Below are 17,883 nucleotides of genomic sequence, written 5' to 3' on the forward strand. Positions count from 1 at the left end.
TGTGGATATGTTCCTCACAAATAGCCATCATGCAGCCTTGGAAGATCCAAGTACAATGCATGAATAGAGCATTACTTTTTATAATCATTTTATGGTGCTTTTCTCATTATTTGAGCTGCAGCTTGGATATTCGGATAACTTGTCCCATGGCAAACAAATTAAAATGAAATGATAAAGCAATGAGTAAATGATGACAGAATTCATTTAATTTTAAAATGTAGCCTTGGATTGTGTTGTAATCCTCTGATGTTAGTTGAATACTGCATCAGAGTGATTTAAAATACGGACCAAGGGCGACATTTTGAGGGTTCAGCAAAAAGTATTGTTATAAGAGTGTGTTAGACTGAGACACATTGCCTAACATCTTTTGGGATCCACAGAAGAAAGTCATACTGGTTTGGAACAATATAAGAGTGAGCAATTGATGACATAATTTTAATTTTTGGGTGAGTTATCGCTCTAAATCTTTACAATTTTTAATCACATTTTTGCCTTCACTAGTTCATTTTAGAGTGTCCTGCGGCATGACATATACATTTTCAAAAGTACAAATATTCCATCTAGGCTCTGAATTAATATAAGCTCAGAAGAATTGCATGTATAACAATTATAAAAGAAACAGCAAAATGTTGTTTAGATGGCATTCAGCATGTCACACCGCAGGACATGTCAACTATATAAAAGCACTTCATGTCAACTACCCATTTACAGTTGGCAGATCTGGGCAGGGCTGGTGGTCAGCTCATATGTGTCATGACAAAGGCTGAACCCCCCTCACCCGCTCCATCTGCTCATTTTACGGACCGGGCTGGGACCACCAGCTGAAGGTGGGGGTACTGGGCTGGTTTCTTCACATTCAAAAAGTGTAAGAGGTTTTGCCATGAAAAAGCCTTAGGCAATAAATTCAGATGTTATAAAAAGATCTAAACCGATCAGGATGCATGGATTTTTCTTTTTGCTTTGTTTTTTTGTTTATGTTTTTTGTAATTGCCATTATCTTCAGTGTTGATTACTATTAGATTTGAATTACTGTAATACAGTCATTTATTCAGTAATAAAACTGTATTCAGTCATTTAAAAAAATGTTAAAACAGCATATCTTCAACAACATGTATCAAAGGCTCTACAACATACATTACAATTACATATTTCATATTATTTATTGACAACACAAAAATTAGGATGATTTTTTTATGCATTAGAGTAATGAGACTGACTTCACTTAATTTGATGGGATAGTTTACCTAAAAATGAAAATTAATTTATTCACTTCACATCATGTTGTTCCAACCCCTATTACACTTATGCATTTGGCAGACACTTTTATCCAAAGCGACTTACAGTGCCCTAATTACAGGGACAATCCCCCTGGAGCAACCTGGAGTTAAGTGCCTTGCTCAAGGACACAATGGTGGTGGCTGTGGGGATTGAACCAACAACCGTCTGCTTACCAGTTCAGTGCTTTAGTCCACTACACCACTATTACTTTCTTTCTTTGACAGATAACAAAAGGAGACTTTAGGATGAATGTTAAGTACTGATTTTCTTGCATCTTTTTTCCATACAATGAAAGTGAATGGTGACTGAGATATTCTGGCTAACATCTCCTTTTGTGTTCCACAGAAGGAAGAAAGTCAGATTTGGAACAACATCAGGGTGAGTAAATAATGACAGAATTCTGGGGTAAACTATGACTGTTTTTGAAAGGTTTTGTAAGATTCAGCCATAAGACTGCAGTGAAAGCTAAATCTATTTGTGCATGAGTGCTGAGAGGGGTTCCGATAAATGAACAGAAAAGTACAAACCTCTCCATTGTGACTGAGGCAGAAACAGAGAGAGGTAGAGAGAAAGGGAGGGGCTGGGTGGTACAGAAAGGACAGAAAAAGATATGATGTCACCTGATCTCAGCTGCCAATCAAAGGCGAGTGGGAGGGCAAATGGAGAAAGAGAGAGAGGGAGGAGGGGTAGATTGCTGGGGAGAGGCAGAAAGGGTGTGTTTTTCCTCCACTGCAGCATCCATCAAGGGAGAACAGAGAGAAAGACAGAGAGGAAAGACAGAGTAAGGCGTGTCACCGTACTGAAAGATAGGAGACTGTGTTCTACCCAAAATCTTCACAATACCTGCAAAGGTAAGATCTGCTGAGCATACTTAATTATTTCACAGATTGTAAGATCTGTGAAATGTAAGATCTGGGTGTGTGCACGTGTGAGTGAGTGTGTGTGCGTGTGTGTGTGTGTGTGTGTGTGTGTGTGTGATGGAGATACCTTAGTTATCAGGTACCAAATACAACTTGGCCTTGTGTGTATTCACATGTCAGGAACAGGATGTGGCTTCATAGATTAAGAACATATTATTGGACATACTGGGAAAATGTATGGGCAATGAAGAGCCTTTGTTTTTAGCATAAATTTCAGATCATATTTTGGTTTCTTCATTGAAGGGTGCATGTCTATCATTGTGTGCAATAATTATTTAGATATAATCATTGTAATCACTTGAGACACTTGAGCTTGTAACTAGTCACACAAACAGTCTTTCTGTTCCATTATATTCTGAAACATGACTGATTTCAGAACATACAGTTTATGTGATTAAATAATAATAATAAACGTTTCGTCAAGTGAAAGAAAGGCCATCCATAGCAGATTTAACCTGATTCCATGTACTTTCAGCAATGTTCTCTGCTTTCTAGATGTATCTGCCTATGTATGTGTGTCTTGCTCACAGGTGAAAGGGCTCAGCCATTGTCTCAGTGTGGGGTAGTTGGCATTAATTGAAGAAATATTAGTAATAGTGTCTCTTTGCGTTTACTGTCCACAATTAAAAGAGTAAATGAGATGCAGAGAGGAGTGATATAATGTTGTGAGACATGTTATGTGATGAGTGATGTGATACTGAGGGTAAGGTGATGCTGTGAGGAATAATCTGATGTTTTGAGAAGTGACCTGATGCTGTGAGGAGTGATCTGATCCTGATAGGTGTGATCTGATTCTAACAAGAGTGATCTGATGTTGTGAGAGCTGATGTAATGCCGTGAGGAGTGAAGGGATGCTGTAAGGTATGATCTAATGCTGACAGGAGTGATCTGATGCTGTGAGGATTGATCTGATCCTGTGAGGAGTGATCTGATGCTTTGAGGAGTGATCTGATGTTGTGAGGAGTTATCTGATGCTGTTAGGTGTGATCTGATGTTGTTAGGTGTGATATGATGCTGTGAGTAGTAATCTGATGCTGACAGGAGTGATCTGATGCTGTGAGGTTGAAATGTAATCTGATGCTGAGAGGAATAATCTGATGTTTTGAGGAGTGATCTGATGCAGTTAGGTGAGATATGATGCTGTAAGGAGTGTGTAACAAGGTAAAAGGAAAAGGAAGAGGCGAGAACCGGCTTGACAATATAAATAATAGCTTAATAATCAACTTAAACAAAAAGACACAAACATAAACACATGCAGGGCAGCTGCCTGTAACTCTTTCTCTCCCGAACTGCCGCCTCCGGTCACCTTTACCCCTCTCGAGGGCTTGATTAGCCTGATTAGGGGCCGGTTGTGCAGCATCACGACCCAGCCCCGCCCTCCTCCCTGCCCCAGAGTGATATGAGGCTGTGAGTAATAATCTGATGTTTTGAGGAGGTTTCTGATACTGTTAGGTGTGATCTGATGTTCTTAGGTGTGATCTGATGCTGTCAGGTGTGATTTGATAATGTGAGGAGTAATCTAATGCTGTGAAAAGTAATTTGATTCTGTGAGCTATAATCTGGAGCTGTGAGGAGTGATCTGATGCATTGAGGAGTGATCTGATGCTGTTTGGTGTGATCTGATACTTTGAGGAGTGATCTGATGCTGTGAGGAGTGATCTGATGCTGTTAGGTGTGATCTGATATTTTGAGGAGTGATCTGATGCTGTTAGGTGTGATCTAATACTTTGAGGAGTGATCTGATGCTGTTAGGTGTGATCTGATACTTTGAGGAGTAATCTGATGCTGTGAGGAGTGATCTGATGTTGTGAAGACTGATGTGATGTTGTGAAGACTGATGTGATGTTGTGAAGAATGATGTGATGCTGTGAGGTGTGATCTGATGCTGAGAAGAATAACCTGATGTTTTACAGTTTTTCTGAATTTCTAAACACTAAACCCCATTGCCTAAACCAAACGGTCAATTGCCTGAACCCATTTGTCGAATCAAACACTCTTTTGGGAAAACCTTAAACCATACTGGCCTACTTAGACACAATTTGCAGAACTCAGAAACACTTTTTCAAAACTCTAAGCACATTCTCATACTTTAAAGCTAATTTTGCATGGAGATGCATTTGTGATGCAAAATGATAAACATTGGCTGCAAAAGTTAAACACAATTTCAACACAGTTGTCATCATTTAAACACAATGACTTAAAATTGTTAGCACTTGTTTCTAATGATGAAACCAATTAGTGAATGGCATATAAGCCAGTGCAAGTGGCAAGGGCCAGTTGAATGTTGATCCCAACAATGGATGGCAACTATCAACAAGGTGGACGAGGAGGAAGGGTACGTGTAAGAGGTGTTGGACAAGGAGGAAGAGGACAAGGATTTCCAAGAGCACCAATTTCTGATGAAATTTGTGCCACCATCATTGATCATGTCATTGTTCATGGGATGACGATGAGGGAAGCTGGACAACGGGTTCAACCAAACCTGAGCAGGTTTTCAGTGTCCACCATAGTGAAGACTTTCTGACAACATAACAGGTACAGTACAGTAATGGGTTCTTGGTCCTTGAATACTTACTGTATGCAAAAATGTCAGCACAGTACATCACTTTTTACAGTTTTTCTTGATTGCTTAAACACTATAACCAGGCTTTTGAACTAAAATTTCAAAACCATAACACCATTTATCAAAAAGCACACCCATTTCCCTAAACTATAAACACTATTCCCCTGTTTTGACACATGAGTCAGATTTGTTAAACTATCACTGCAAAACTCTACACACAAATCCCTTCATTTCTCATTGCCTACACCATGTGGTCATTTAGAAAGCACTAGCATTCAATATTGTTCACTCCAGTCAGCACAGCTTGAGCTCAATTAGCACACAATTACACAGGTGGAAACACTAAGAGTCAAAATTGATCACACACCAATCAGAACCTTCAATAGATAGATAAAAGGGCCTGAGTCAGTTCATTCAGTTTTGGAACAATGGATCCAGAGACGTGAAGGAAGAGGTCGAGGACACCGGAGAGGAGGAGGATGAAGAGCAGTAGGGAGTGGATGAAGAGGTGAAGGAAGAGGAAGAGTAGGAGGTGGAGGAGGAGTAGGGAGAGGAGGAAGAGGAGGAGGAGGAGGATGACGACAAGGAAGAGGAAGGGGAAGGGCAAGGGCAAGGAGACAAGCAGTCTCGGATGAAATTCGTGCCACTCTAGTTGACCATGTCCTTGTCCATGGTATGACTATGAGGGAGCCAGCACAACCAGAGCAGCCTCGCTACGTTGTTGTTTGGAATAACGTCAGCTTCCATCATGCTGCTCTGGTTCATGACTGGTTTACCAATAACCTGAGGTTTTCCAACATCTTTCTGCCTGCATACTCTCCCTTTCTAAACCCGATAGAGGAGAATTTTCGCCATGGCGGTGGAAAGTGTATGACCGAGAACCTCACATCCGTGTTCACCTCCTCCAGGCCATGGAAGAAGCCTGCCTAGACATTTCAGTTGATGCGTGCCAGGGGTGGATCAGGCATGCAAGAGGATTTTACCTCCGCTGCCTGGCAAGGGCCAATATAGCCTGTGACGTTGACGAGATTCTCTGGCCTGTCCCAGACCAAAGACGGGATGCTGGGCAAAAAATGTGCAAATGTATACATTTGTTGTGTCTTTTATTGTGTTCATCATGTGAAAAGGTTTTTGAGGGGGAGAACCACAAGCAACATAACTTATTATCAGTTTTTGTAGTATTGTTTTGAATTTATCTCACCAGTGTGTAAGACTATGTTGTAGTGTGTGTGTTTTTGAGGGCTTGTGTGTCATGTCTGAGTGCAAATTTTGGTTTTTCAGCAAGATTGATTGGTTTTGAGTGGAGAGCTTCATTTTGACCTGAAAACAGGAAGTTTGGGGAATTGGGTGAGATGTTATGGATTTGTGTTTAGATTTTCGAGAAAAGGAGGCATAATTTCAAGAAATGTGTTTAAGCAATCGAGAAAAACTGTAAATAGTAAACTGGAGAGCAACCTGTATCATCTATGTATTGAAGTCAAGTCCATTACTGTACTATCTTCAAAGTACAGTATGTGTATGTAATTCCATCTTTGGTTTTTGTAGAACTGCAAGACTGCCTCAAGGAGGTGGCAGACATTCCATGTTTACGCAACAGCAAGAGGCTCACATTGTTGATATGGTCCTTCAAAATAATGCCATCCGTCTTAAAGAAAAACGAGACCAAGTAATCGAAGATGATGCCAATTTTGAAGGTATCAACAGCGTGAGCCTTTCCACTTTTGATCGTATCTTGCAGAGGAACAGGGTACGCATGAAACAAGTGTACCGGGTACCCTTTGAGCGCAACCTATGGAGAATATTTGACCTGGATTCAATAGAAAGGCCCCATGAGTATATTTATATTGATGAGGCTGGATTCAATCTGATGAAAATTAGGCAAGGAAGAAACATAATTGGCCACCGGGCCATTGTGGAAATCCCTGGTCAGCATGGAGGCAATGTGACACTTTGTGCGGCCATCAGTAAACAGAGGGGTTCTCCACCGCCATGCCACCTTGGGGCCTTTTAAACACTCATCAGCTCCTCACATTCCTGGGTGGTCTTCGGGATCTCCTGTTTGACCATGAGCTCCAGGATCATGGCCAGGCAGAGCATCCAGTCTATGTGGTTGTTTGGGACAACGTGAGCTTTCAGCGTGGTGCCCAGGTTCGGGAGTGGTTCAACATAAACCGACATTTCTTGAATGTTTTCCTTCCACCCTACTCTCCTTTTTTAAATCCAATTGAAGAGTTCTTCTCAACATGGAGATGGAAAGGTCTATGACCGGAAAAAAAATGCTCTGATTTAGCCAGAAGTGTCAGGGGTTTTGTGAATGTAGTTTGAAGATTTGGTTTGTGTTTACAGTTGTGAGAAAATGGGTGAACGTTTCAAGAAATGTGTCTTAGCAATTGTGAAAAACTGTAAGAAGTGACCTTATGCTGTGAGGAGTGATCTGATGTTGTGAGAGCCGATGTAATGCTGTGAGAAGTGAAGTAATGCTGTGAGGTGTGATCTAATGCTGACAGGAGTGGTCTGATGCTGTGAGGAGTGATCTGATGCTGTGAGGAGTGATCTGATGGTATGAAGAATGAAGTGATGCTGTGATATGTGATCTAATACTGACAAGAGTGATCTGATGCTGTGAGGAGTGATCTGATGCTGAGAGGAATAATCTGATGTTTTGAGGAGTGATCTGATGATGTGAGGGGTGATTTGATGTTCTGACAAGAGTGATCTGATGCTGTGAGGAGTGATCTGATGCTGAGAGGAATAATCTGATGTTTTGAGGAGTGATCTGATGATGTGAGGAGTGGTGTGATGCTGTGAGGACTGATGTGATGCATAGAGAAGTAATATGGTGCTTTGAGGAGTGATCTGATGATGTGAGGTGTGATCTGATGCTGTGAGGATTGATCTGATGCATAGAGAAGTGATATGATGCTTTGAGGAGTGATCTGATGCTGTTAGGTGCACGGTAAACATCAGTGCTCAAAGTAATTAATTGTATTGAGTAGGAGAAAATTTAATCATTCAAATTAGTTCAAATAAATTAATCTTGATGAGTTTTTAGAACTTTTTCTTTTGAGTTCACAAAACTGACACCTTTAAAGTAACCTGAACTGTTTTATTGTTTTGAGTTTAATTATTAATTTTTGTTTGGTAAACTCAGGGCAGGGGATTTCTTGTTCCCAGCATGCTTTGTATGGGACTCGAAAAGAAAATGTTAAAATTTAGTGTTATTTTATTTGTTTTTGTAACATGAATGCAATGGGGGAAACTTGTTAGTGTTAAATGTTTTGTTATGTTGCCATTTAGAAGAGTTTCTGTTATGTTGGAGTTTTCGGGGTTAGCATTATGGTGAAGAGTGGAGCTTGAGTTTAGGTTGAGGACCAATATCAAGTGTGTATCTTACTGCTTTATCCATTATTAAGCAAGTCACTAGTCAGATTTAACTTGGGTGATTAAAGTGATGGAAATAACTGATTTGTGTTGCAAAAAAAAAAAAACAACAAAAAAAAACACATCTGGTGGTTTACTCAAGTTTAAAGTTAAGTGCCATCAAGATGTATGAGTTGGCTTGCTCAATTTTTCAAGTTTAGACCAATTAGCATGCATAAGTAGTACAAAATCAAAACCTGACAGTTCCACTTACTTAAATTTGGTATTATTAACTTAAAAAATACTATGTAACTGATTACCTCAAATTTTTGGAGTTCTGTTAACTTATTAGTGTTTACAGTGTGTGATCTGATGCTGTTAGGTGTGATCTGATGCTGTGAGGAGTGATCTAATGCTGTTTGGTGTGATCTGATGCTGTGAGGAGTGATCTAATGCTGTTTGGTGTGATCTGATGCTGTGAGGAGTGATCTGATGCTGTTATGTGTGATCTGATGCTGTGAGAAGTGATCTAATGCTGACAGGAGTGATCTGATGTTGTGAGGAGTAATTTGATGCTGAGAGCAAACAATAATCTGGTGTTTTGAGGAGTGATCTGATGCTTTTAGGAGTGATCTGATGCTGTGATTGTCATGGTCCTGTCACTCTGTCAGTTTGGGTTTTGTCTGATAGGACCGTGGCATCATCGTCCCATGTCTGTCTTTGTGTGAGCACACGGTTTCGGTTGAATTCCCTGCCATGCGCTCTTCGGTCTGTCTTGTTTCATGTCCATAGCATGGTGTCTGGATCCTGACTTCCTGTCTGGTTCGGTTTCGGTCTCGATCTGGACACTCATGCTTCATGTTCTGTCTGTTATTGACGTGGGTGCATCGTGCATATGTCATCTTGGCGGCATGCACTTGCATATTGAACAAAGTTTATCTGCTGTCAGTGGCCACGGAGGCCATTCCCCTGCCGCTGTCTCACGTAAACTCACGTTACATTACTTATATTTGTAAACAAATATTTATTTGTTGTTTAATTCGTTTTTATACCCATTTGCAGTCTCTTTGTCCTCTCTGTGCTCACAGTGCAGCGAGTCAGAATAACTACTGTCAAGAGCTGAGAAAGTGCTCATTCATTAGAATAGCGGTGTATGTGAGATTCCCTGCAAAAATGATCGGCCCTGATTCTAGGCACGATCAGAGGTGTAATTTGACGCTGAGAGGTATAATCTTGTGTTTGGAGGATTAATCTGATGCTGTTAGGTGAGATCTGATGCTGTGAGGAGTGATCTGATGCTGTTAGGTGTGATCTGATGCTGTTAGGTGAGATCTGATGCTGTTAGGTGTGACCTGAGGCTATTAGGTATGAGCTGATGCTGTGAGGAGTGATCTGATGCTGACAGGAGGGATCTGATGCTGTGAGATCGAGATGCAATCTGATGTTTAGAGGAATAATCTGATGTTGTGAGGAATAATCTGATGCTGTGCGGAGTGATCTGATGCTGAGAGGAATAATCTCATGTTGAGAGGAATATTCTGATGCTGTGAGGAGTGATCTGATACTGAGAGGAATAATCTGATATGAGATGAATGCAGTAAGGAGCTAGAGCGCATCAACATCTTAAACTTAATTATAACAATCATAACAATGGGTAATTTCATTGTTGTATAAAAAAATACCATACCGTTTTGTGTGTGTGTGTGTGTGTGTGTGTGTGTGTGTGTGTGTGTGTGTGTGTGTGTGTGTGTGTGTAATCACTCTGCTATGGAAAAAAAAAAAACAGTTATCTGTGTTAAACATGAACTCTTCAGTAGATTATCAAATACAGGAAGTTTCCATCTACTAAACACATTTAAGAGAAAGTTTTGTTGGAAACTTTTATACTAGATGCTGCTACCTACTATCTCGAATTAAGAGTGATTGACAGCTATGTAAGCAACTTTCCTGGCCACTGCAGTGCTGTATAAAAAGAGTGCATTAACATAACCGAAACTGCATTCATCACATTAGCTGAGCTGCAAGACACAGTCAAAAACAAGCCAAAAAACTTTTTAGACAAATTAAATCTTCTACAGTAGCATTTGTGCATGTCAGTCTGTTAGAGTCTCTCTCTCTCTCTCTCTCTCTCTCTCTCTCTCTCTCTCTCTCTCTCTCTGTGTGTGTGTGTGTGTGTGTGTGTGTGTGAGAGAGAGAGAGAGAGAGAGAGAGAGAGAGAGAGAGAGAGAGAGAGACGAAAGATTTATTGCAAAAACAAGCATGCATGTAAGCATTTATAACACTGGAACTTTTCTGGCTAAATATAATGCTAAATGACAGATACAGAAATTTGAGGATGAAGGAGTAGAACAGTTCATTGAATACATTGTAAATATAAAATCTAGAACAAATTCAATGCAAAAGAACAGAGTTTCAAACCAAGATTTCTGCATCACTGATTTACAGAAATCATATACTGGAACAATGAATGAACAAGGTTCTTTGCATTCATAGGTTTTTATTCCTAAAGTATTTTATAAAAAAATGCATTTTTGTACATTTGGACAGATGCACATATTGACAGCATCTCAAACATAAACCCGGTTACGTATGTTCACATATACAGTATGTATGCATTTTATGAATCCTCTGATGACTATTAAAAACTGAAATTGCCAGAACCTTCTCAAGGGTACCAATTCTCTCATTTATCAGTACATGACAGAAAAACTTTTTATATGAACTTCAGTTGATTCATAAACATTTATACAGTTCATGTGTAAAAGGGCTTACTTTTTAAATTCTGTCAATATATTGATATTGTATGTTTCATTATCTATCCAAATGTACAAAAAATTATTTATGTTAGAGCCACACTTTTCTTATGATTTCCAACGATTACTAATGAGATCACATTGGAATGAAAGAACAGAGAATAATGAAGAGGAAGAGCAGGATAAAAACATTTTCTGAGGAAAAGTCAATGAAAGTTCTCTCAGTGCACAAAATGTCATGTTTTTTTTCATTGGCTCAGTCTTGCCTTTGATTACAACCTTTCTCACTCTCTCTCTATGTCCATTCACTCGATTTCTGGGACAGAGTGAATTCTTTGTTTTGTTCCTTTTCACTTCTTTTTCTCAGAAGAACAGTGACAAACAGTGTTGTTCTGAGAAATAGAGTAGAAGCTTCAATGAAGAACTCTCAAACATCTGCCTCATGCAGAGCATTACATCAAATGAGGTCACAATAGACCAAATTTCCAGAAAACAATGGCAGTTTTGAGAAAGTTACAGGAATCCACATCAACGGCACCATAGATTTGCCAGAAATATTCAAGATAACTAAATGAATTCTGAGGTACTTATATGAAAATACTTATCAATATATGCATTCTAAAAGTTCACCAGAGATAACGACCACACAGGAAATACAGAGCTATAATAAACAGTTTAGTTAAAGACAAATCAATATTTGTTTGGGGGTGGGGGATTTTTCCCCTTTTTCTCCCAATTTGGAATGCCCAATTCCCAATGCACTGTAAGTCCTCGTGGTGGCATAGTGATTCGCCTCAGTCCAGGTGGCAGAGGACAAATCCCAGTTGCCTCCGTGTCTGAGACAGTCAACCCGCGCATCTTATCACGTGGCTTGTTGAGCGCGTTGCCACGGAAACATAGCGCGTGTGGAGGCTTCACACCATCCACCGCGGCAACCACGCTCAATTCACCATGCACCCCACCAAGAGCAAACCACATTATAGCAACCACGAGGAGGTTACCCCATGTGACTCTACCCTCCCTAGCAACCGGGCCAATTGGGTTGCTTAGGAGACCTGGCTGGAGTCACTCAGCATGCCCTGGGATTCGAACTAGCGAACTAGCGAACTCCAGGGGTGGTAGCCAGTGTATTTTACCACTGAGGTACCCAGGACCCAAGACAAATCAATATTGATATTTGGGAGTATGCATGTGATATGCATAGATCTGATGTTATGTTATGGTCATTTGTTACCTGTGCTGTGCTCAAGTGTATGATGAAGTCATTAAATGAGCATTCATAAATACAGAAACAAACACATAGATGGACAATGATTATTTGATTACAGGCACAAGGAAGTACTTCAAAGTCTTAAGCTTGTCTCTATGAAGAAATCGCTTTTTATCATCTCTCTTGTGATGTATCTATGAGTGCTTTTTCTTAGTAAACATTATCAGCACAGTACATTTACTGTATTTTACTTTCCTCATTTAAAGTTTTCAATGTTCTCTTTAGTGTATGGACAGACAAATACAGCTTCTGGTATACAATGTAAATGTGTGCTTTTCCGGAACATATGAGTTCATATTTTATATGTGTTATACATAAATAATATTTTAGAAATATGTGTAACCCAAGTAATGTTCTAAAAAGTAATTACCTTAATTGAAAGTCGGTAACTGTAATCAGATTACATTACACCAAAAGTAATCTGATAACAGTAACTATTACTTTGTAATCAGATTACACACAACACTGGTGAATATATTGTCTATTTTGCCTCTCCAAGAAGCAATAGCTACAAAATTCCCCATTCAAATTCAACAAACCACTGACAAAACAACAGAAGTGGGTTAGCTGTCACTCTGAAGCTGCAGGAATTGACTCTGTCTATATTCGATTCCCTGATGAGTTTCTCATTACATATCTCCATCTAATGGGGAAGAATACTTTTCTGTATCTACTGCCTTCTGCTCACTTCATCTCATAAATATGTGTAATATTATCCAATGCAGAACCTTTGCACGAATGTTTGAAACAAACACAATCAAATTCTGCAGAACTGAACGGAACTTATGTTGATTTGCATCCTCTCCTTCAAAGATGTCTGGACACACATTAAGAAACGCCCGTTACTAGTAGTGGCGTCTGCCATACAATGTTGAGCGTTATTCATCAAAAACAGATTACAGTGGTCCTGAGACTCAATGATTGACAGGTGTGAACTCTGTGACTGTGGTTAAAGAGAATGACATTTCATTAACATTTTCATTAAATCATCCATAGAGGTGAACATGAGGTGAGTCACCTCGAGCACATTTGTGTGTAAAGGTGCTGAATATACAGATGCTATGTGTGAGTTTAGTTCAGTGTATGTTAATGACGTATCATGAATATGTATGTTTCTGTATGTGTATATTCATTTCTCCTTAACATACTTGCAGACACACTGTCTCCAGTTTCTTTTTCTCTCTCTCTCTCTCTCTGTGTGTGTGTGTGTGTGTGTGTGTGTGTGTGTGTGTGTGCGTGTGTAAATGTATATACCTCACCTCCCGCCATCTTGTTGCCATAGTAACGTCCTGACTCCAGCAGCACAGCTCATTTCCCTGTCTCCCATCCCCCACCACACCCCCCTGTCTGTCTCACTCTCTCTTTTAACCACTCATTTCCTCCAACCTTTTTTTTTTTTTTTCTGAGGTTAAAGTTGAAATATGATTTACAGTGATGAACTCAATCTGACTACATTAGGCTACACCAATGAAAGTCATTTTTAAGTGTGCACAGTAAAAAATGTGCTGTTTTTGCCTTTAGTTCTATATCTACATCTACAGAATCGGAATGAGCTTCATTGTCAAGTATGCTTACACATACAAGGAATTTGTCTTGGTGACAGACGCTTCCAGTGCACAAAAAATATAACAATTTGACAGAGATAATATAAATAGAATATAAATAAAAATTAATAGAAAATAAAATATATATAGAAGTACACAATAGGACAATATATATATATATATATATATATATATATATATATATATATATATATATATATATATATATATATATATATAGGGAATGTAATGGCAGAAGAGGTATGGTATGTAGGACAGATATAAACAGACTAAGCAGATGGGGCAGTTTTAACTGTTCATGAGATGGATAGCCTGAGGGAAAAAACTGTTCTTGTGCCTGACAGTTCTGGTGCTAAGAGCTCTGTAGCGCCAGTCAGAAAACAGTTCTAAAAGGTAGTGGGCAGGGTGAGTGGGGTCCAGAGTGATTTTTCCAGCCTTTTTCCTCACTCTGGAAGTGTACAGTTCTTGAAGGGAGGGCAGGGGGCAACCAATAATCCTCTCAGCAGTCCGAACTGTCCTTTGTAGTCTTCTGATATCCGAATATGACCCTTAAAAATGACTTTTGTTGGTGTAAACTTATGTATTCAGCCATTACATAGATGGATGAATTTGGATATAACTTTCCACGGGAAAGGTTAGTAAGTGCTTTTTTCATACATATTATGTCTTGTGTCTATACTTTTGAAACAGTGAGTATTTTAACGTTTACGAATTGGCCCATTCACTTCCATTGTAAGTGCCTCACTGGAACTCAGGTTTTTGCTTTTTTTTTTTTTTTTTTAAAGAAAGTCAAAATTATTTTTTGTGGTTATCAACACAATGCCACAAATGCTGTCGACTGAGCTTAACTTGTATTGGGAATAAGGAATCCTTTAATTGTAGTATCACAGATGACAAAAGGCATAACCCTATACTGTGCGTGCGTGCGTGCGTGCGTGCGTGCGTGCATGTGTGCGCATGTTAAACAGGCAGTGGGTGGAAGTCTCTTAAGACAGTGAACTGAATGAGACTCTTATGAATGAACAATTCCTAAAGTCTTCCAGGAAATTCGCTGGCAAAGCGCTGACTCCTCACAAAGGAGCATTTTACTCCATATACAGTGTTATGTCCCAAAGTGAGTGGAACATTTGCCTGTGTGTTTTTGTATTATATGTAGGGATAACAACATCATAGACATACTTCAATTAAAACATTGGTTGTATATTATGTTAATGCATTAATAATATATGATAATGCATTGAGTGTAATTTGCTTATCGGTTAATGCATTGGGCATTTTCTACAAATACGGTACAAAGTAAGGCCTGGAAAAATAAATAAATAAATACATTTTTCATTAAATGGTCAGTAAACAAATGAATAAACAGCATCTGCACACCTGGCAGATGCTGGCAGATGTATAGGACACAGTCAACACAAAGAAAAAATAGAAAAAGAATAGGAAAAAATGCCTGATGAAGGAAAGCAAGCTGTATGACAGTGTGTATGGACATATATAAAAATATATGTATAAAATTATAGTTTATATATTTAAGTATATGTGTACATATTCAAATTCCATGAGTATTTGCAAAATATATTTTACATATATGAAAACATTTGCATGTATATGTTTTCACTGTTTTGCATATATGCTATTTCCATTTATTAGATTTCTGTATGGGTCTATTTTTTCAGCAAATGGTCAGTAAAAAGAGGTTAACTTGCAAAAAATATTGATCGTTAACCACAGAATGTCAAACTTAATATTTACTAGCTGTTTTATTTTCCCTTTACTTTACAGGTGTATGAGGTTTGCAATTTTTTTTAGCCCTATCAGCAAAATTTGGGACATGTCTAAATACAGTTTTAAACTGATTTGTGAATATAAACTGCAAAATTAAACAGACTTGTTTTATTTTTTTACTACGCCAGTCAAATTTAGCCTAAATTAAGCTATTGCTCTGTAAGGGCTAGCTAGTTTGGGACCAAATATTCATTTGTAGTTATTAATAAACATAAATTTCCCATAAATTAAAGAGAAGTATTTGTTTGATCGTCTTACAAAAACTTTGATAACAGGGTTGAATGTTTTGACGAATGCAGTCAACACTGCAATTTGTTAAAAATTTAGAAAATCGAGTGAGATTATTTCCTTGTCTTTAATGTTATTTCTTATTATGTTATATCTTATATAGGGATGTCATAAGTGTATGGAATGTATAAAAAAATTTAATACGTGAAATTCATGTGGTAACAGGATTGCATGCAAATTGTGGACCATGTTAACTTGTTATTTACCAGTCAGTGCATGAGACTGGCTCATTAACATTTATCATGCATCAACATTAAGAGATTGTGTTAGTGCCATTTAGAGAATTGAACTGTAATAAAGACAGACTTCCTGTGCAAGTCTTATCCTGATTTAAATGTAAAAGTGAACATGTTGTGACAGGCTGTCATGTAAATGTTTGGCTTTAATAAAGGAGCTTACTCTAATGAAGAGGCATTTGAATAGGAAACACACATGGGATGAGCACCCGGATTCTCTGCTTTTGTTCAGAGGGGCCCCGTTAGAGTCATGGTTATTAAGCTATCGTGGCAGGGCTCTGCTGGGAATATCGGGCTCATTAAATATGGGACCTGCCGTGTGGGGAATCATAGTGTTGCTGTACCAGACAGCAGATGAAATCATGTCACTGTTTAGGAAGTGAGATCACATCAGGTGACATCACTTATTTTACAAGTATCTTTCTTCACTGTCTCATTCTCTATCTTTGTAGCTCCATTCTTTCTGTCAAATCTCTCTCTCCTTTTTTTTTTTTTGAGGTGGACTCAAAGTCCTCCAGATAAACAAAACAGTTACCTATAATGGCTGATTGTCAGTGCAAACAGAAGTATAGTTTTAAGACTCAAAATTGGAGTTTGTATCTTTTAGTTCATTAGTGTTAGCTTTGAGGTCATCTATATGTTAATGTACTTATTTATTTATTGTATTTGCACAACACAACAAGACTTAATAAAAATAATCAAAACCAAAAAATGATAACATTGTGCAGGAGAGGTTTGAAGCCAAAATGGCTTATAAGATACCTCCCCTATAAAAAAAATAAAATAAAATAAAATAAAATAAAATAAACGTACAAAAAAAAAAAATAATTTGCATCTTCAAAGTTTCAAGTCTAAGCAGCAAAAAAAAAAGATAATAAAGAAGTACTATTTACACAAACATTTCAGTTTGAGATCAAAGCAGAAATACAACATTAATAGAAATGTAAAAAATGATATAGAAGTACAAACTCCACAACTGAAATACATTAACAAGGATTCATAACATTTTTATGGATTTCATTTGAGCCTTTTCAGATTTTTTTTTTTTTTTTTTAAATAAAGATAATGTAGATGCAGATTGTAAAGGTGAGGGTAGATTGTTCCCTCAGAAGAGAAGGTCCTCTGTATTTCAGTGAATATTGATTTAGGGAAGTCCGACAGTACGGAAGATGTAAGTCCTTAGAGTGTCTTGTGAAATAACAGTGAATGTCAGAGGAGATCTTCATGTTTTGTTTTGAAAAACACTACGCAAATCATGAGGTAGTTTTACATATTTATACATAAAAACACAAGTCTGGTATAAATTCACATTAAAAATGTGTAGTAGTTTATATTTTCTGAATAGAGGAGTAGATGAGTCGCATCTTTTGGCAAAACTAATCATTCTCAAAAATGTCTTTTGGATTAGGAAAATCTTGAGGTAAGTAGGCATGTAGCCGCCCAAACAATATTACAATAGATAATATATGGATAAATTAAACTGTAGTAAAGAATTAAAATGCAAGAATGATTAATCGATGAACAAACTCTACTTAAAAAACCAACTGACTTCATAGTCTTTTTACAAATCAGTTCAATATGATATTTCCATGTTAATTTATCATCTACCATCACTCCTAAGAATTTAATAGAAGGAGCCTGAGTTATTTCAGTGCTGTCTATGAATCATTTGTCTTTATCTTTATCTTAAGTACTTTTTATTTTTATTACAAAATATCATATAATTTGATTTTTTTATATTAAGAGAAAGTTTGTTCAGCTGAAACCATCTGGAGATAGATGAACGTCCTGGCTACTTGCGTAACCTCCGTTCCCTGATGAAGACCTCTGGTCTTTGATAAAAGGCCAATGAAAATTGCATTTTG

General features: G+C 38.0%; 1 protein-coding gene across 1 annotated transcript in view; it reads left to right on the forward strand.

The window, feature by feature from the left end:
• Positions 1-1,986: 1,986 nt before the first annotated feature.
• Positions 1,987-17,883, forward strand: part of l1camb (L1 cell adhesion molecule, paralog b) — a 118,489-nt gene continuing 102,592 nt past the window's right edge. The window contains exon 1 of the mRNA XM_051660409.1: positions 1,987-2,129. The gene's annotated coding sequence lies outside the window, so the exon portion shown is untranslated. The remainder of the gene's footprint in view (positions 2,130-17,883) is intronic.

Source organism: Myxocyprinus asiaticus, chromosome 28, assembly GCF_019703515.2.
Source record: "Myxocyprinus asiaticus isolate MX2 ecotype Aquarium Trade chromosome 28, UBuf_Myxa_2, whole genome shotgun sequence".
NCBI lineage: Eukaryota > Metazoa > Chordata > Actinopteri > Cypriniformes > Catostomidae > Myxocyprinus > Myxocyprinus asiaticus.